The sequence below is a fragment of the Candoia aspera genome, chromosome 2 (assembly GCF_035149785.1).
Source record: "Candoia aspera isolate rCanAsp1 chromosome 2, rCanAsp1.hap2, whole genome shotgun sequence".
NCBI classification, from domain to species: Eukaryota; Metazoa; Chordata; class Lepidosauria; order Squamata; family Boidae; genus Candoia; species Candoia aspera.
Genome location: NC_086154.1, coordinates 15,793,630 through 15,813,694, shown reverse-complemented (window position 1 = coordinate 15,813,694; position 20,065 = coordinate 15,793,630). Strand labels below are relative to the sequence as shown.

General features: G+C 42.9%; 1 protein-coding gene across 2 annotated transcripts in view; it reads right to left on the bottom strand.

Annotated features, from left to right (window-relative positions):
• DDR1 (discoidin domain receptor tyrosine kinase 1) overlaps positions 1–19,822 on the bottom strand; it is a 70,764-nt gene extending 50,942 nt beyond the window's left edge. For both annotated transcript variants that reach the window (XM_063291304.1, XM_063291305.1), the window contains exon 1: positions 19,663–19,822. The gene's annotated coding sequence lies outside the window, so the exon portion shown is untranslated. The remainder of the gene's footprint in view (positions 1–19,662) is intronic.
• Between the last annotated feature and the right edge of the window lie 243 nt (positions 19,823–20,065).

The following is a 20,065-nucleotide window of genomic DNA, read 5'->3' as shown; positions in this document are numbered from 1 at the left end:
CACCACGTGAATCCCTTAATACATTTCTTCACAAATATACTGAACAACCAAGGGGCCTTATCTTAACCCCTGCTCAGTGCTGACCTATTTGCTAAGCATATCCTGCTCTTAACACATTCAGCAACCAACCCTCAATTTCACATCCATTCAAAATACGATTATTCCAACCAATTCACTTTGTCATGTTTCCTCTAAACCCACAGACGTATAATAAATGTTCCTTCTCACACTCTTATGTTTCTCAATGATCTGGTGAAGAGCAAAACTCTGGTCTACCTAAAGCCAATTTGCACCTTCCAAATTTTGCTCATTTTCACTTCTCTGATCACTTTGTAAAATGGCTTTCCAGGCAGCCTTAAGAAATTTTCACCCATAGTCTCTGCGTTCACTCTTCAACAATAAGGGAAATAATAATAAAATGTACTTTCTTTGTTTTAGTTCTACTCTGTGATATATCATTCATGATCCCATATAAATTGCCCAGAATGCTGGGAGTCGGGTGGCATATCATCATCATCACCATCTTCATCATCATCTAAAATACTCCTTCCAGCATTCTCTCACCTCAATTTCATACCTAATAATTTTATCTTTTTTCTTTTTAATTCCATTAATCCTCTTCACCCACTTCCCAATTTATCAAAAGTGCTCTGCCTTTTCTTGTCCCTTTTAACCTTAAACATTCCTTCCTCTCTGAATACATTCTTTAAAACTCTCTTTTTCTCTCCATATACCTTTATTACCATCTATATGTATTTTTCTTATCCACAGTGTTTTGCTCTTCATCTTTCCACCAAGCATCCTTTTTCATCCTTCCTATGAGTGTAACTCCCTATAGTTCTACATCGCTCTGTAACAATTCTTTCCACACAGCTTCCACATCATCTTTCTTACATCTGTTTTCCATTCATTCTGTTGGGAGATTAATCTAATTTCTAATACTTTCTCATGCAGGACTCATACTTCCTCTTTCTGCAGTCATTCTACCTTCATTCATGTTCCTTTCACTTCCATCCTTTTCTTTTGGGTCCATTTCTTCCAAGAAACTATCCTTGATGCTATCAAATAATGGTCTGTCCCACATTCAGAACCTCTCATCATATCCTCCATGAATTCTCTCAATTGTTCATCATAAACAATCAAATTGTGTTTTTTAATTCATTCCTTTTCCATGGGTACCAATGAGTTAAATCACATATTTAAAATAGATGTTTTTCTGAGCCCAACTCACCAAACAGTCCCCACATTCATTCATTCTTCAGTTTCTGAGTAGCCCGATCACTTTTCTTGCACTCTTTGATCTCACTCCCACCCATCTACCCTTGTCATCCAATGGAGTATTGTTTCATTCAAAATGTTGCACATTTTTCCCAAACCAAATTGTGGGTCTTCCATTGCCACCATTTGCTGGAGTGCACCATGCAACTATCATCAACTTATGAATGTCTACTTTCATACACCCTCACAGGACCCATACCAATACAGACATACATTTTACCCCCTTCATTCCTTGTGGTTTTTACTCTTGGCTGTTGGTCTTTTTCTGAATTGTTTATTTTATGTTCTAATGGTCATTAATCTTGCGGATTCTATTTTTAAACTTTGTTCTCTGCCTTGAGTCACTGTGGCAAGAGGGGCAGCCATATAAATCTAAATCAATAAATGCCGTTACCAACTCCCCTCCACAAAATCAGACCACCTTTCCCTTTCTCTTAGTTTCACAGACACACAACACCCTATTTTTCTTTATTTCATTTCTTCCTTTAATTCATGCTCTTTACATTTCAATTTGGAACCTTCCATATGCTATGGTAATCACTAGATGGACCCCAAGATAATTATCTCAGTCACCTACCATGACTTTGGAGCTTTCCAAAAGTGCTTTTTAGTAAGGTAGAGAAGGTGTAGATCAGATTACCAGGTTTTGTCACACTCATGCCACAGACCAGGGTTTCTCAACCAGGTTCTGTGGAGCCCTAGGGTTCCATGAAAGGTCACTAGGGGTTCCCTGGGAGATCATGATTTTTTAAAAAAATTATTTCAAATGTGGGCAACTTCACATTAAAGAGGTAAGTTTCATTCTTTACTTTCAGTTTAAGAACATGTTAATACATATATGCAGGCCTCCCCATGAAACGAATATAATAATTTTGTAGCTTCTGGCCTGTACTTGAGCCTGAATGTACAGGGGTTCCCCCAGGCCTGAAAAATATTTCAAGGGTTCCTCCAGGGTCAAAAGGTTGAGAAAGACTGCCACAGACAGTATATTCCATTGTTTTAACCGTGTTCTTATTGTAAACTGCCCAGAGTCCCTCCTCGGGGGGAGATGGGTGGTGATAAATTTGATTGATTGATTGATTGATTGATTGATGAATTAATTATTAATGGTAAGGACAGCACAGTGAGCACATTTGGCTAGTGTGCCTCAAGCACAACCAAGGCCCAATTTTACCCCAAGCACACTCATGATGGTCTATGCAAGTGGGGATATCTAATCTAGAGACTACCATACAACGCAACAATCTATTGTTGTCATTGCACAACCAGGAGCCTCATGCTTTGTCCTAAAACATACTCTGGTTGCACGGATGTTGAACATCAAGATGTTAGATTTCCACCTGCATCATCTCACACCAGCAGCACAGAGATGGACATTCAAAGCAACTAAAGGGCACTCAGAAGGAAGAGCTCTCCTCAGAAGATCATAGAACTTCACCTCCTAGAATTCCATGCTCAGCAAGGTTCATGCTCCAGTTGATGGATGACACCCCATTACTATTTTGGAGAACCAGAAATGGCCTGTGGTTATTTGAAATGATTCCCTCCCTTCTCAGAATCCCAATTGCTTTCCTGTAGGAACAAAATTCCCAACTGTTACAACCAGAACAAAAACCACAGAAATCTAGCAAACTGGGGTTGGGGTGGGGGGGAACGACACACCAAACCACTCACATATACCAACCAGGAAAGCAAAGGCTCAAAGTTTTTCTTTTTTTCTCTCTTGCTATGTTTTGCTTAAAAACAAAAAACCACTACACGTATGTATAGACACATGCATGAAGCACTGGCTGAAATGAAAGGACTGAGTTTTGACAGCTGTCCCTGTCTCCCTGATATCTTATCCTTTTTTGGCTACCCTTCATGTCTTCTCCACACTGCTCCTCACTCATGTGCAGGCGAAGGTGGCCTCACCTTGGCCGAAAGGAATGCCTTGCATTTCGAGATTGGTTCAGATGCAGAGCAGCCAAAAATGGCCTCTGATGCAGTGATTTCTTGTTGGCCACCAACAATAAGCCCGTTAAAAATCTTTGCAGGAGTATGAAATACAGGAGGTTTTTTCACTTTGCCCAATGCTTCCAATGAGTACCACATTTTGTTCATATCTCTTCCCCAGTGTGAACCGATCTTGTCTCTTTCAGAAACTGTTGATCAAAGAAAAGCTTCTAATAAACAGCAGTTCCCTTGACATCGATCTCACCCTTCATTTTCACAGAAGTATCTTTTGCCAAGTTCTTACGATGAACTTGGCTCAGCTCCACATACAAAATTTCCTACTTCACATAATTTGCTGGTTCTTTTATAGGCTTTTTGTCCTTCGGAATTCCAGGGATACATTTCCCAAATATAGATCACGTCAACTTTGCTGTGATTTACTTAGGCTTTGGATCTGTAGTCATTTACAGGGGGAGGGAGGATGCCATTCCTTTCCAGTTTCACCAGTTCCCACTTCAGTGTTTACTGCAAAGCTGATGAGATCTAAACCTCATGATCCACAGACAAATCTGTCCTTGACAAGGCTGCCTCTAAACAAACATGTTCTTGATCCTGCCATATACCTCGCCCTCTTGCCCACTAAACTTTTAAGAATGAAAGAAAAGCTTTGGTAGATTAAATCAAACACTCCTACGTCCTGCTTCTAATAGTGATAGAAGAGATGCCTATGGAAAGCCCCTCAGTATGACATGTGGGCAATCATGGCTTTCCCCAATGTTGTTCCCCAGGAAATGGAATTCAGAGACACGTTGCTTCTGATCCTTGCAGTAACATATAACCACAGAAAGAGTCATCCTCCATGAATTTGTCTAATCCCTTTTACAGCCACCAAAATCATACAGGTCACTACAGGGTTGGAACAGTCCATGAAAGACGTCAAATACAAGTCCCTGCTAAGTGCAGGAATCCAGATTAACATATCCATAAAAGATGAGTATCTGTAGCCTGCTCTGTACAGGTAGTCTTTGCTTAAATTCATTTAGTGAAGGTTCAGACTTACAACGGTGCTGGAAAAAAAACGACTTATAACCGGTCCTCCCACTTACGACCATTGCGGCATCTTCAAGGCCACATGATCATGATCTGGGCGCTTGGCAACCAGTTTGCATTTATGACCGTTGCAGCATCCCATGGTCACATGATGGCCATTTTCGACCTTCCTGGCTGGCTTCTGGCAAACAGAATCAACGGGGAACCACATGATTCGCTTAATGACCATGTGGTTTGCTTAATGCCCACAGTGATTCACTTAATGACCACTTCACTTAGCAACCAAGATTCCAGTCCCAGTTGTGGTTGTTAAGCGAGGACTACCTGTATTATCCACCCATCAGCTTCATCAGATGAACCTGCCTTCAGGTACTGTATGTAAAAGGCAGAAAATTTTCCTTTTGTCTATTAAGATCTCTGCCTGTAATGAAAAGAAAATTTACTCCATGCAGGAAGCCCAATCCAAGAACTGTTTCTTGGAGAACAGACAAACCAATAGCATGCATAATTTTGTAAACTCCTGATTCTCTTTTTTCCTAATTAAAAGCCTAAGCGTTGTAACCTTTCCTTCAGCTACTGCCCCATTTTTCTGCACTTTTTCATCTACCTTGTTTTTCTCAGTTGCAACAACCAGAAATGCATACAGTATTTCCCTTGCAGTTATACCACAGACGTGTACAAAGGCTTTATGAAATTAGGCTGTTTTATTTTCTAATGATCTCTGGAACTGATGTTTTTTGCAGCAGCCAGGCTCTGGGTCATCTCCACTGTATGCGCCACCCTCAGTTAAAGAACAAAAGACAAAAGTATTTGAAAGTAAGAGAACAATCCCATTGGAGCAATGTAAGAGACAGTGTTTTCCGCCCAAGTGTCTGTCATGGGACTGATGCTCTTCAAGTTGTTTTTTTTTTTAAATTTGTTGCAAATAAATATTTCCAACCTCTCACCTAATTCTTTAACCACAGTATCAAACGAATACCATTTTCCATTGCTGAAATCAAGAAAAATTGGAGTGTGGGAAGGGATCTGTATACAAGATGCAATTCTGGAACCAAGAAGAAATTCCTACATTGAGCATACGGGTAGTCCTTGCTTAATGACCACAATTGGGACTGGAATTTTGGTTGCTAAGGAAAGCAGTCATTAAGCGAATCCGACCCAATTTTACGACCTTTTTGTGGTGGTTGTTAAGTGAATCATGCAATTGTTAAGCGAATCACATGGTTCCCCACTGATTTTGCTTACCAGAAGCCGGCCGGGAAAGTCGAAAATGGTGATCACATGACCGCAGGAAGCTGCAATGGTCATAAATGGTCATAAAAGAGTCCCCCTTTTAGGGGGAGATGGGCGGTGATAGAAATGTGAATAATAAATAAACAAATGCAAACTGGTTGCCAAGTACCCAAATCATGATCACGCAACCGCCAGGGACACTATGATAGCCGTAAGTGTGAGGACCGGTTGCAAGTCAGTTTTTTCAGCATGGTTGTAAGTCTGAACCGTCACTAAACAAATGATCATTAAGCAAGAACTACCTGTATGCACACAGGTAATTCTGCTTCAGACTTTTTTTTTTTTTTGCACTTGCTATCAGTTTTGGATCTCAGGATTCTAATAAAAAATAGTGTGGATCCTGACAGCAGGAAATATTTGACCCTGATTGTTGCTGAACTTCAATTCCCATCATTTCATTAAGACTGACCAATAATTTGCCTTCTTACTTTAAGATTGTTAAAGTATGCTGGCTGAGGAATTCTGGGAGTTGAAGTCCACTCATCTTAAAGTTGCCAAGGTTGAGAAACACTGGCTTATAGTGAGAAATTTACTCAAAACCTTTTGAAAGTTCAAATATATCATTCCCACTGGGTCAATCACTAAACAAATACTTATTTCCATTCTCAAAGCTCTCTAAAAGCTAAACAAGACAGGACCTAATTTTTGTCCTGCTGATTCTCCTTTACTAAGATTAATTCTCACACTCCATAAATTTTCCCACCATGTTCTAATTATTATCATTACACCACACTTAATAATTAGATGTCTGATAGCTTCTGTAATGCTGAGTAGGAATTCAGCTTATAAGAAAGTTATAGTCTATTTCCAATGCACCAAGCTACTCTTTTTTTTGGTTTGGAGGCTGTATCATGCATTGCAGCAACCTCCAACCCAACATTTCTGTCCCTTTAAAAATAAAAAAGAGCTGAAAAGTCAGAAAGTGGCATGATATTTCACGATGGGCCACATAAAAACATAAGCCAATCAGCACTGAGATATCCATATATATCACGGATTTAATTAGATCCCTCTTCCTATCCAGCTCTTTCATCAGCTCTTAATTTAGTTTGATAAACACTGGCAGGAACGCAGCCTGCACAGGCAGAGCATCAAACTTGAAGCAGAAGCAGCCCATTTCATTACAGTGTAAAATGTCTGAACCAGTGAAACTAGATGAGTGTCAATCCAGTTCTAGAATAATACAATTACATGATAATGGGAGTAAAACAGGAACTAGAAAATTGACAGCCAGTGTGGTGTAATGGCCAAGGTGTAGGACTTAAGAAAATCCAAGTTGTAGTCCATCCTCAATCAGAGGAGGTCCCTAGAGAACTCTGGACCAGTTTCTCTCAATCCAAGGGCCAGGGGCTGAGTGGTTAAACCTTTGGACTAAGAGCGGGGAGACCCAGTCCCTCCCTTTCAGCCTAAGAGCCAGTATGGAGACGAGGAGTCACAGGAGTAGACTGTGGAGATCCCTGTTCTAGTCCACTCCCAGCCATGGAAACTCTGGGGTGATTCGGGGCCAGGCATTCTCTCTCAGCCCCACCTCCTTCACAGGGTTGTTGTGGGGGAAAATGGGAAGAGGGAGTTTTATGTCTACCATCTTGAGCTCCTGTACAAAAGCTGGGACAGAAATCTCACAAACTGGGAATTAACTGGTACACAGTGAAGCAGAAGTATCAGCTGTGGCACAGAGTCACAGCCATTAACCACACACCTGCCCCTGAGTTTCCCACTTTGCAAAGGGCCATAGCTTAATTAGAGAGCTCAAGCTTTTGACGCTAAAGGACAAAGGTTTCCCAATAAAGGTGCACTACATTCCAAGTTTAATTATAGTGACCATTTCTAATGAGCGTATGAAAACATTATGCAAATCCATGCCTGCTTTGGTCTTTCTTCAAGGGGATGCTGCATTTTCTCTTTTGAAGCAATCTGTCAGTAGCCAAATTATAGCCGACTGCCCTTCTGCATTTTTATTGCCCCACCAAGATTGTAAAAGTCATAAATCAAATAGAGAAAATCACATGCTACCAGGTCATAAATGGTACAGATGCTAGAGAAGAGAGTGATAATTAACTGTCAGGCTACCTGTGTCATCCTTGGCCTTTCCAATTGAAAGGATCAGGTAGCAAATCCTTGTAGAAGCTCCTTAATTGAGACCCCTGACAGACATTGCCTGTTGGGGAAGACGGCGAAAGGGGTGACTTGCTATACAGGTAGTCCTTGCTTAACAACCACAATCAGGAACGGAATTTATGTTGCTAAGGGAAGCAGCCATTAAGCAAATCAGACCCGATTTTATGACCTTTTTTGCAGCAGTCATTAAGCAAATCACTGTGGGTGTTAAGTGAGCCACATGGTCGTTAAGTGAATCACATGGTTCCCCATTGATTTTGCTTGCCAGAAGACGGCTGGGAAGGTTGAAAATGGCAATCACATGACCACAGGACGCTGCGACGGTCATAAATGTGAACCTGTTGCCAAACACCCAAACCATGCTCACATGACTGCGGGGGCGCTGCAATGGTCATAAGTGTGAGGACCAGTCATAAGTCGGTTTTTTCAGCACCATCGTAAGCCCAAACCATCACTAAACAAATCGTTGTTAAGCCAGGACTAACTGGGAGTCAAAAGAAGGAACCGCCTCATGATGGCAGCCTCAAATACTATGAAAGAGCAAACAGAAGGTGGAGAATCTGTCTAAAGCAGTGTTTCTCAACCTCGACAACTTTAAGAGGTGTGGATTCTGGGAGTTGAAGTCCACACCTCTTAAAGTTGCCAAGGTTGAGAAACCCTGGTCTAAAGAAAAAGGAATGTGCATTCTTCTGAAGCACAATGTCAATATATGAGCCTGGTTCCATTTTATTTAACAACTGGTTTTCTTGTCTGATGGGGGAAAAAATTAGGACAGCAAAAACAGAGCAGCATGGGATTATGTGACTTCTCTATAAATTCCTCCATGCAGTGTCACCCTCCAGCAATGCCTCCCTAATTTTAGGATGACCTTTGCTTCCTGGTAGCGAAGGTAGCCTCAATGTCTTCCTCTTTAGAAACTCCCCTCTGGATTGCTCTGAAGTTTGCAGGAGACGCTGCCTAGCATCAGGCAGGGAAAGCAGAGAATTAAGGGCTTGAGTTTGCAATTGGTCACTCAAAAAGCTCCAGAAAGGCAAGTCCAGAGGAAGAATGTCCCTAAAAGAATTTCCCCACCTGTTTTTCCTTGACTTGTTTTGTTTTGTTTTTTTCCCCTCTCAAAATCTCCCCATCAAGTCTTCCAAACAGAGATTTAAAGCGTCTGCCTCATTTTGGACAGATTAATTTTCTGAATCTGAAAAAAGAGCCCAGAACGCTGGAGGGTTAAATAAATGCCGACATTTATGAACTGCATCAGATTGTTCAAAGTACTTTGCGTATTCCAGGCTAGACATAATGGCGGGAGCCGTATTTGTTTGTTCACATGTCTGCTGTAATTTATCTATAAAACATGGGGGTAGACGGATGTAATTTTAGTCTCAAGAGGATCACATGGGGGCAAAAAACTAATCCCCTTCCCCCAGCCCCCCAGTCCTCAACAAAAAGTAGTACTTCAACATGGGGAGTATGCTGGTCTAGGACAAAAATTATCTGGGGAGGATGAATCATTGGGAGGGAAGGGGAAGAACTAAGATGGAGGCCAATTCAACTCTCTTCACCTGTGAGCCTCCTTTGGAAGATCCAATTTCTGGGGGACCTTCAGCTATATGGACTTCAACTGCCAGAATTCTCACCAAGGGTATCCATGGGGCTGGGGGGCAAAGAAAGGTCAAGATGATGGCCATGGGTATACAGTTGAAGCCCTATCTTACTTTACATGCATCATGCATCACTCCACCCTTCCATGGATGCCCCTGATTCTCAGCAATAACTTTGCTGGCTTGGGAATTCTGGCAGTTGAAGTCCACACATCTGGGAGGCATCTGGTTCAGGCAAGGCGGGTGTAGACCCCTCCCTTCCCTGCTTTTATACAAACGGGACAGAGTTATAGTAGATGACATCTGTCATCTTGCCCAGGAACCTTCTAGTGATCCCATCACCATCAGGAGGACATCTATCTCTGCTCGGTCTCCAGCCTCCAAAGGTTGTTGACAGAAAGTAATTCTGTCATTAACTACATGAAGAGTAACCCTACTAAAGCTATTTAGTTTTAATCACATTTACATGTAATTGAAATCGAATCAAATGCCATTTTTGCCCTGACGTCCCCCACTACTTCTTGGAGAGCACTCCCCTGGTATTCCGCTCACTGGCCAAATCTAGACCTCCCCAGAAAAACATTTGTATCCTGTACTTCCAGATCCCTGGAGCTTGTGGCTGAGCGTCTACTGTCTGAGTAAGGTCTTCCAGGCCTACAAACTCATCATGCCCTATTTCTTTGGCGGGTCAGAAACCCTATACAGAAGAGGAGTACAAAATACGATGCAAATAAACAAACAGCAGGCCGCAAGAGAAGAGAGAAAAGGAGATCCAATTAAATCTAATTTACACTAACCCCATTAACTGGGTATCTCCATATCTTTGTAAGCTTGTAAAACACCCTAGCTTCCACCACTTCCAACCACTGCTCCACATTGCCTTCTCACCTCCCTCTTCTTCAGGATCTCACCTCACTCCAACTCCTCCCTCAACCCATTCATTCTTCTTTTATAACTTTTTCTAACACCATCTATTGAGTTAAAGGCTAGAGAGCCAATTTGGTCTAGTGGTTAAGGCACCAGGCTAGAAACCGGGAGACGGTGAGTTCTAGTCCCGCCTTGGGCATAAAGCCAGCTGGGTAACCTTGGGCCAGCCACCTTCTCTCAGCCCTAGAAAAGAGGCAATGGCAAGCCACTTCTGAAAGCTTGCCAAGAAAACTGCAAGGACTTGTCCAGGCAGGCAGTCTCTGGGAATCGGATACAACTGAATGGATTTTTTTTTAAAAAAAATAAAGGAATGCTAAGTTTACTTTAGAACTCCTACCTCCATTTGCCTTTTTCCAGCTCTGGGGTTTAGTTAGTTCTGAAGTTTGGCGGGGGATAAAGCAGCTAGCTAGCAGTTAGCAACTTTAAGATGGGTGGACTTCTACTCCCCAAACGTCTTCTCTGTACCCCCAAAGTCAGAACAGGATTGAAATCTATCATTAGGGGTTAGTTTTAAAACAGAAAATGTAGATGCAGTGTGAATCATTAATATTGCATAAACATTGGGAAAAAAAGTGGTTGGACACAAGAGTTTTCCTGCACCAAATGTTATTTTATTATCAGATGCATAAAGCCTACTCAGTTTTATCATTATATAAAGAAGGAGCTGTAGGATTTCAGCCTGAGTAACTCTTCTTAAACGTCCCGCATTTCAACAGGAAGAAGTCTAAAACCTGGTCTCAATTCATGGCAAATCACTAGGGATGTGCAGAAATCACCCTATCTCAGCGTTTCTCAAACCTGGCAACTGCTGGCTGGGGAATTATGGGAGTTGAAGTCCACCCATCTTAAAGTTGCCAGGTTTGAGAAACGCTGCTCTATCTGGTTGGAAAGACTGATCTGGAATATAAAAGTGGCCCCAAATGACCATTTGAGTTATTTCAAAGGTAGCCCAAGCTAATGTGAAGCCCAGATCCAGAGTAATATTCAGAAAAACCGAGTTCTATTTCCCTGTAATCCAGCACAAGAAAAATTGAAGTACAGTGACTATAACGTGTGTTTGTTTTTTTTTGGAGTTTCAGCAGAACCAGATTTTATAGATAAATTCAAACTGGACAAAGCATGCCAGGTCCCTCTAAAATCAATGCAAGCGTTTTAAAGATACATTCCTTTCAAAACTGATTTGCTTTCTTCGGAAAAAAGATGCTCACACAGAATGTAATTAAATTGATAGAAGTAGTCATGCCTAAATGGGAAATGCTCGTATTACATTTCAGGCAGACAACTTTAAGAACTGGGCTAAGAAGGGTAGCATTCATGATGATGCCTTTTCCTTAATGCAGGGGAGCAGATTATTAGAAACTGAGGCTAAAGTAAATATGATGAATTCCCAGATCTTTTCCATGGAATAAAACGGACACAAAGCCAACTCAGCTAACTCACACCTTTCTGAAAACACCATCCCATATCAGCTCAGAGAAGGAGCTGGAATAATGATTATTTCCTCTTAACTATCAAGAGTGCCCCACATCACACCCCGATGTAAGTGGGTAACCAGTGGAGACTTAATCCTAAGGGCCACACTGATCTGAAAGCAAATCTCTTGGTCATGGGACCTCAAACTCTTTTTTTTAAGGCATTTGATATTCATTCATTCATTCATTCATTCATTCATTCATTCATTCACTCACATTTCTATCACCGCCCATCTCCCCCTGAAAGGTAGTCCTCGCTCAACGACCACAATTGGGACCAGAATGTCAGTTGTGGCAATCATTAATTGAATCACTGTGGGCATTAAGCAAACCATGTGGGCATTAAGTGAATCATGTGGTTCCCATTGATTTTGCTTGCCAGAAGCTGGCCAGGAAAGTCGAAAATGGTGATCACATGACCACGGGAAGCTGCGATGGACATAAATGTGAACCAATTGCCAAGCACCCAAATTGTGATCATGTGACCAGGGGGAAGACGCTGTGGTGGTCATAAGTGTGAGGACCAGTTGCAAGTCAGTTTTTCCAGCACCGTCATAAGTCCGAACCATAACTAAACGAATGGTTCTTAAGTGAGGACTACCTGCACATCATTAAACAACTGCTGTTGATTCCCATGTTTTAGCGGCTGGGGTGCCACTCAACAACAAGAGGAAAAGGTAAGATAAAAGTTTCTGGGTGACCAAAAATCAGAATGGAGCAAATTCTGATCTGTTTGTTCTTTGCCGCAGATAAATGAGAATCTGTTTGAATTACCTTCCTCTACCTTGTTCTCTAGCCTTTGGCTGAATTTAATGCACCTCCTACAAATAATCATTTGCAGCCACATCTGAACCTAGCAAACAAAGGTTTTCCATTAACTACAATTGGAGAATTCTAATCTTCTCACATGGAGGGGAGGTCTACTCATGCCTTACACCTTCATTTAACAACATGTCTAAACAAGCTACGATGCTTCCTGGAGATATGCAGTGGACATCAACCTTATATTTTTTGCTATGCCTTTTTATTCATCCAGGCCTTTTAGAATGATTTAAAATGGACCAGAAACCAAATAGTATTTCAATATTACTGAGATACCTTTTTGTCAATCATACCATTATCTGAGTGCAGGTGTTCATAAGTATCATTTCACAGGACTTACGCAGAGAAAAGCATTAAAAGGGAGTTGAGGCTGAAGCAGAATGGAGGAAGCCAGCTCACCTGCTTGTCCTGTTTTACTCCTGTGAACCTTGAGGTGGACAGGGTCTTTGAATTGGCCTATAATGTAGTCCAGTTCCTCTTGGCTGATACTGGCTGGAAGTGAGCTAATGGGAGTATTTTTATTAATGCCTCCCTCAACTAGAGGGGGGTGTCACCTGCCTTGAAAAAACAGTGGAATGGCTGAGTTGGCACCTGCTGTTTCCCACCCTGGAACCCCTCTGGCCAAGGACCAACCGGATTTGACTGTCCATGTGCAGAACATTTTGCATGTCCCTAATTGGAACCTGCCATAAAAAATAAAGAATATACAGATGCAATGACAATCATGCCCTTTCTTCATGCTTTTTTCAAAAGCAGTCACTTATGCCCATAAATGTAGGTAAGAAATCAGCCTTATGAACATCTCATCCACAGGAACTGAGGTCAAGCAGAATAAAATACCAAAATGGCTATAGAATTCATCCAGGAACTCCAGCCAAGCCAGCAATTTTCATTTATTCCTTTAGGGATTTATTATGACTTCTTCTTATGGGAGAATCTTTAAGCAAAAAACAGCTTATACCTTCAGTGCACCATTCCCCAACCACCCCGTGTGAAAAAAATGACTATGCCAGGCTGAACTAGAGTCCATTTATTTCTATATTTTATCTGAGAACAACATGCCAGTTTGGAAGGTCATTGGCAGGGCACCATGGATCTATCCATCCTCCTTTCCCTGTTTTTATTATCATCACCATCACCATCACCATCCCTTAACATCTGGTAATCAGAGGTAAATAATCTGGGAATGCAGAGATTGTATTTTTCCAGTCCTTGATGGCTCCAGCCACGTATTATGAAAAAAATGTATAGATTGCAATCCCGCAACTGGGAATAAGTCCCATTATGTAAAAGACCTTTGAGTAGGTAGATATATATATATTTAATTTAAGAACTTTTAATCGTTCCATCTTGGATTTGATATTTTACATTTACATTTACATTTTTTAAGAAGTTCTGTTTTTTATTGTATTTTAATCTGTATTTGTTTTCAGTTTTATTGTAAACCACCCAGAGTCGCTCTTTGAGATGGGCGGTGACGAAATTCGAAATATATATATATATATATATATATATATATATATATATAAATCTAAATAAATTCCTGTGCAACTCCAGCCACAGAAAACTATGAGGTTTTGGTCCCCTCAGTAGCATTCTGGCATTTTGCATTTTCATTTCCCACTTCCACTAAAAAAAAAAAGGGAGGTCAAGAAACCTTTCCTTTCTACAGTGCTTCCATCTGCTCTTCTTTACTTGTGTGTATAGGTATAATATTCTCAGACTTTCATTTGAAAGCTGCACTCTGTATACTCCTGCAAGGACTTTGGCCCACATGCCATAAAACTTGCTGCACGCTTATCAGGAAATAAAACCAGCTGAACATGACTGGACTTTCTTTTGAGTGGATACGTTTGCTTCTTCTGTTTCTCCTAGTTTTGGAAAGAGCAACGCACTGGGCAACGTGCTTTTCCTGTCACGCAACATGGTTTACCCAGAGTGCTAAGCCTCCGCTTAATCATACCTTGCTGAACAAGCTACCAATGGCTGGGTTCAGATGCCACGCTAAGTCATCAACCACAGAAGCTTCAAGCCACCATTTATTTATTTATGCACCAATTTGCGCGCTGCCCACTTCAGAGACTCTAGAAGGTTTACAATAATCGCCATCCAGCAACCTATAATAAAACAATCCCCTACCAGAAACAGTCAAAACCCCAATTTTGTACCCACGCACGAGGCGTGGATCTCAATGTTACACCCACCGTTTTGCTGTTTTTGAATCCACCCACCTCCTTCAGACGCCACAAACCACACAGGTTCCAGCCGCACCGTGTGCGAAGCCAAACCAAATAAATCATGATTGCACTGAAAGCCCATCTCTGAATTCCTTTTACCTCCTCCACATGTTCAAGCATGTCGTTGCAAAAACTAAGAGCAAGAAAGGTGCTTTCTAAAACCATGAAATGTGAGACTCACTGGGTGGCGAATTTTATAGCCCTGCAACTTCTTCCAAGGGAGAGAGCCACATCTGCTGAACTATGCTGCTGAACTCAAATCTGTACCAGGAGCAAAGGAGAGACAGTGAGGCCTAGTGGTGATGGTATTGGACCTTCAGCCAAGGAGACTCCCTGGGTGACTTTGGGCCTGCCATTCTTTCTCAGCCCAACCTACCTCACAGGGCTGTTGTGGGAAAAATAGGAGACAGAACTACAGTGCCTGAGGGGGCAACATTGTGGGAAGCTAAAGGACAGAGTTAGCCTTTGAAAGGCACGGCAGGGAATTCACTCCCTAACTTGGGCAGGGATGGAAGAGAAATGGAATTTGGTTTAATTAACGTTTGAGACCCAGCTAATTCATTTCATAATTTTCCTCTTCTGCCACTTTCCAAATTGCAATCGGGTGGCATCTCCAAGAAGGCCTTGAGACCTAAACTTATAGCTCCCATGGGGCACAGTTTGTAGACCCCATAATACAGTGTTTTTTGGGGGAACAGGATGCTGGTTTAATCCTAGTTCATTTTGGCATTATGTTAGAGAGGAGAACTTCAGTTCAGCTCCTTCCAGACTCCCATTTAAGTCCGTTTAAGCAGCCTCTGATTCTGCCAGATGCCATGAACTGGGCAAAGGACCTGTTCCATGAAACCAGTGTTTCTCAACCCTGGCAGCTTTAAGAAGCGTAGACTTCAACTCCCAGAATTCCCCAGCCAGCAAGCCAAGCTACCTCTGTTTGGCACTTCCCCACTGGCATTTAGGTGGGACCCATTTAGGACTTGGAAAAGAGACCACCAAGTAAGGATGTCTACAGGGGGTGGTCAGAAAATGCAAGACGGTCCCTATGATGGTGCCAAAACATGCAGGGGGAGAGCAGAAATTTCTCACAAGCTGAACAATAAACTTCCGTTAGAAACCGGGTTTCTCTGCCTGAACAACAACCTGCCTACATTAGCAGGCCAGATTCAGTGGCCTCGCATGTTGGTACAGAGAAAACTGATCATTTCAATATTTTGCTGTTCTGGTATCATCAAGGTCAGAAATTCTAAAATGCTGTTACAGTACACTCCCACATAACTCTGCACATGCTCTGAAAGTCAAGGTTCTATCAAGCGGATGAAAGGTAACTAGCTACGCTTGAGGGACTGCACTGTTTTTATTTAGAAGCCCATGCACAAAGAATGTCCCTTTCCTTTTCTCTTCCTCCCCGTGCCTGCTTTATAGGTTTTCTTGCTTTAAAAATGAAGCTCTACTAAAATCTTTGCAATGGACTACAGTTGCAAAGCTGTTAAGCCACTGCAGGTAGTCCTCACTTAACAACCATTCATTTAGTGACAGTTCAGACTTATGAATCTGCTGAAAAAACTGACTTGCAACTGGTCTTCACACTTACAACGGTCACAGCGTTCCCCCCAGTCACATGATCACAATTTGGGCACTTGGTAACAGATGCGCATTTACGACCATTGCAGTGTCCCATGGTCACCATGGTCGCCATTTTTGACCTTCCCGCGCAGCTTTTGGCAAGCGAAATCAATGGGGAACCATGTAATTCACTTAACACCCATATGGTTCACTTAATGCCCACAGTGATTTGCTTAACAACTGCCACAAAAAGGATCATAAAATTGGGTTGGATTCGTTTAATGGCCGCTTTGCTTAGCCACTGAAATTCTGGTCCCAATTATGGTCGTAAAGCAAGGGCTATCTGTACTTGTGTTCTTAACGTATTTTATAAGGTTCTGTTGAATTTGCAAAACCTTCCATACTAAAACTCTGGGAAAGGAGATCCAAACTGGCTTACTCCTTCATATTTCTAGATTTGGAGTCTTCCAAAAACACTGAAGTGCTTTACAGCAATCTCACAGCCTTTTCCTAAGGTGAATCCATGCATCAGGACACAGACGCACACCAGGAAAAACATTTTCTCTGTTCCATCTCAGGGCAGAGGCTGCATTTGACAACAGAATCTATAGAGCAGGCAGAGCTAAGGGACACTTTGCACATGCGAAACTTCAAAGCAGGCTCACACATCACACTAAACCTTAATGATGTTTGCTTATTTGTGGTTTAATATCTTGTGCAAGCTCAGTGCATTGGGACTGCAAAGTATTCAGCAAAATATGGCTTCACCAATTAAAACATTCTACAAAAACCACTTAAAGCAATTAAACATAGATAAAAACAAGATCACGAGAGGGAATGCATCAGAATATTACACGCGATGCTCCCTGTTGCCAGGGGATCCCCAGGCCTGTTGAAAAAAGTAAAGTCTATAGTTTAGCATAATGTGTGAACTGGGCATTATGTCAACAAACATGGCTAAAATGTGTCTTAGATCAACTATGACCCAATCATCTCAGGAGTGAGATCACAGCCAAGCAGAGTCTTGACCCTGGATCTGCCTGATCAACACCCAAACATCTCTGTTAACCTGGGGTCCTCCAGTTAAGGGAGACTTCCCAGCCAATATGGGGAGTTCAAATGCTAATTGAGCATTATGGAAGGTCAATCCCCACATACCTCAAAAGGCCAGGTTGGGAAGGCAATATTACCCCATATTAGTTCTATAGCAGTGTTTCTCAACCTTGGCGGCTTGACGATGTGTGGACTTCAACTCCCAGAATTCCCCAGCCACCTTGGCTGGCTGGGGAATTCTGGGAGTTGAAATCCACACATCGTCAAGCTGCCAAGGTTGAGAAATACTGTTCCATAGGCTCAGAGGTGAGCCCCACTGGGTCCAAGGGATTGCTCCTCCCTCTGACCCATTTCAAATCCCAAATAAGTTTTCTCTTAGCCTCTCTCTTCCCTGAATAGCAATTAACAGTTAATTTCAATCCCAGGACTGTGCAGTGGGTGACACACTAAAAGCCAGGGATATCAGGGGTTATTGATTACAAAGGTTACCAAGCAGAACTCCCATATGTGGAGATGGGCCCAGCATGGTAACAGGAAGCAGGCTAATCCTACAGATAGCTCTTTGGTTCAATCCCGAGACAACAGCACACTTTTTGATCTTGCATCAAGAACAGCCATCTTCTGGTTTGGCACCTGCAGGCCTTAAGGAAGCAGAAAGGAATCACAAAGAATCTCTTTGCTAGTTTTTAACCATGCTATTCACAGGACCAATCTGCACTGTGATCGTGAGCATGCAATCATTATATATGCAAAAATGCTAATTAATAATTATTTATAAAGGAAATGCTTTTCCAAAGTACTCAGATTGCGGTCACTGCAGTATCTCCGAAATAAGCTGAACCACCACCAGGTGTGGTAGACTAGCCCAGCTCCCCCCATATTAAAAGTATTAATTTTTAAACCAAAGTGCAAGTTTGCTTTCTAAAAGAGCCTGTGGATTATTTGTTAAATCCAGGGTGGAATTCTAATATAGAGAAAACACTTTTTTCCCCGTGCAAGCTACCCCATTCTTTGCATACACACAGAAAGGACAAAGGCTGCTAATCCACCTGCCTTTTGAAACTCACTACTGAAAAAATGGGAAATGAAAACTATGTATGTTGAAATTGAACAATGTTCTTAATTTTAAAAAATGGGAAATGAAAGAAAACTTGGGAATCACCACTGCTTTTGATTCCTCCCATCTGTCCAACCTCCCAAATAAGATTAGGAAAAATCACCAGGCATGAAAGTCGGTCAAAGATTCATGTTGTGGGAAATGGAGATCTGTATTGATTTCTCAATCCAGGTGCAGAAAGTCACGCCTCCCTGAAACATCTGTCTCCCGAAATCCACAAAGGCGGGGAAAGTGGGAAGGGCTGGCTCAGGTTGACTTCAGACATGATAAAAGTCCCTTTGCAAATCGGAGATCAACTCCACCTCACATGGGTTTCTATGTAAATATACATTCAAGTGTTCCTCTGCAGCCCTATTTAACCAATAAACACAACAAAAATGGCCCCCAGGAAAACGAAGCACAGAACCTGAATTTGCCCCCATGCGCCCAAACCATTTTGTGTATGCATTACTTTCCAGCAGGTACAATGCTGAGTACATTTATGTGACAGGTTACGCACCAAACTCACGTATTTCACTGAACTGTGGTTTTCATTAACCATGGTTCTGTTACTGCTGGGTTCCTACAGAACACTCAGAAATAAACCATAAATCGGGGTTCACCAACATGGTAAGCCAAAAGCAAATCAAACCCATGATGGTTTAGTGTGTGCAAATCACCCACAAAGCCAGTTTGGTCTAGTGGTTAAGATGCTGGGCTAGAAACCAGGAGACTGAGAGTTCTAGGCCAGCTTAGGCACGAAAGCAGGCTGGGTGACCTTGGGCCAGTCCCTCTCTCTCAGCCCAACTCACCTCACAGGGTTGTTCTTGTGGGGAACATAGGTATGTCCCCCGCCTTGGAGTTATTTATAAAAGTAATAAAGGTGGGATAGAAAATAAATTTTTAAAAAGCTGCTATCCCTGGTCAAGTTTGCCTCAGGCTTTAATGCACTCTGTCCATGATCAGAAACACTGTCTCCTTCGCACGTTCTGGACTTAAAATGTGACTGAAGAAAAGTCTTTCCCAAACTCGGCCGAGCCCTAATTTCTTCCAGCTCAGAGTCCGCTTCCACCGCCGGCCCCGCAGCTAAGTCGACAGCAGGTGACTCGGCTTCGAACTAAGGCACGGTCGGGAAGCGAGCGCGCCCGGCCCCTCTTCGCTGCCCGCGTCCTGCCCACACCGCGCGCCCCTCTCCACCCGAGTCCAGGCTGCCAGGAGCACGCGATTACCTCTTCCTCGCCTCTTCTCTCCAGCTACGGAGCGTCAAAGCCTCCCGGCTCCCGGACGGGCAGAAAGCAGGGATCCGCTCCGCCGAGACCTCCGCCGACTCCTTGCCCGGCCCGCTCGCGGTTATCCAGCCGAGCACCGGCGGTGGGAGTTGCACGGGAGGGAGGGAGGCAGGGAGGCAGGGAGACGTGGGAACCGGTCCTGCGAAAGCACCGCGTCCCGCTGCCCTCCGGCACGTAACTGGCGAGGGCGGGAGCGCCGCTCCGAAGTTGCCAGCTAGTTGCTCGCGGCTGATCTCATCCGGGATTTGCATAACCCCCTTTTTCCCGGCGCTGGCGAGGCGGGGACTCGCTCGCCAGTGGCCGGGCGGCGGCGAACGCGGGGCCCGGGCCGCCTCCTCGCCTC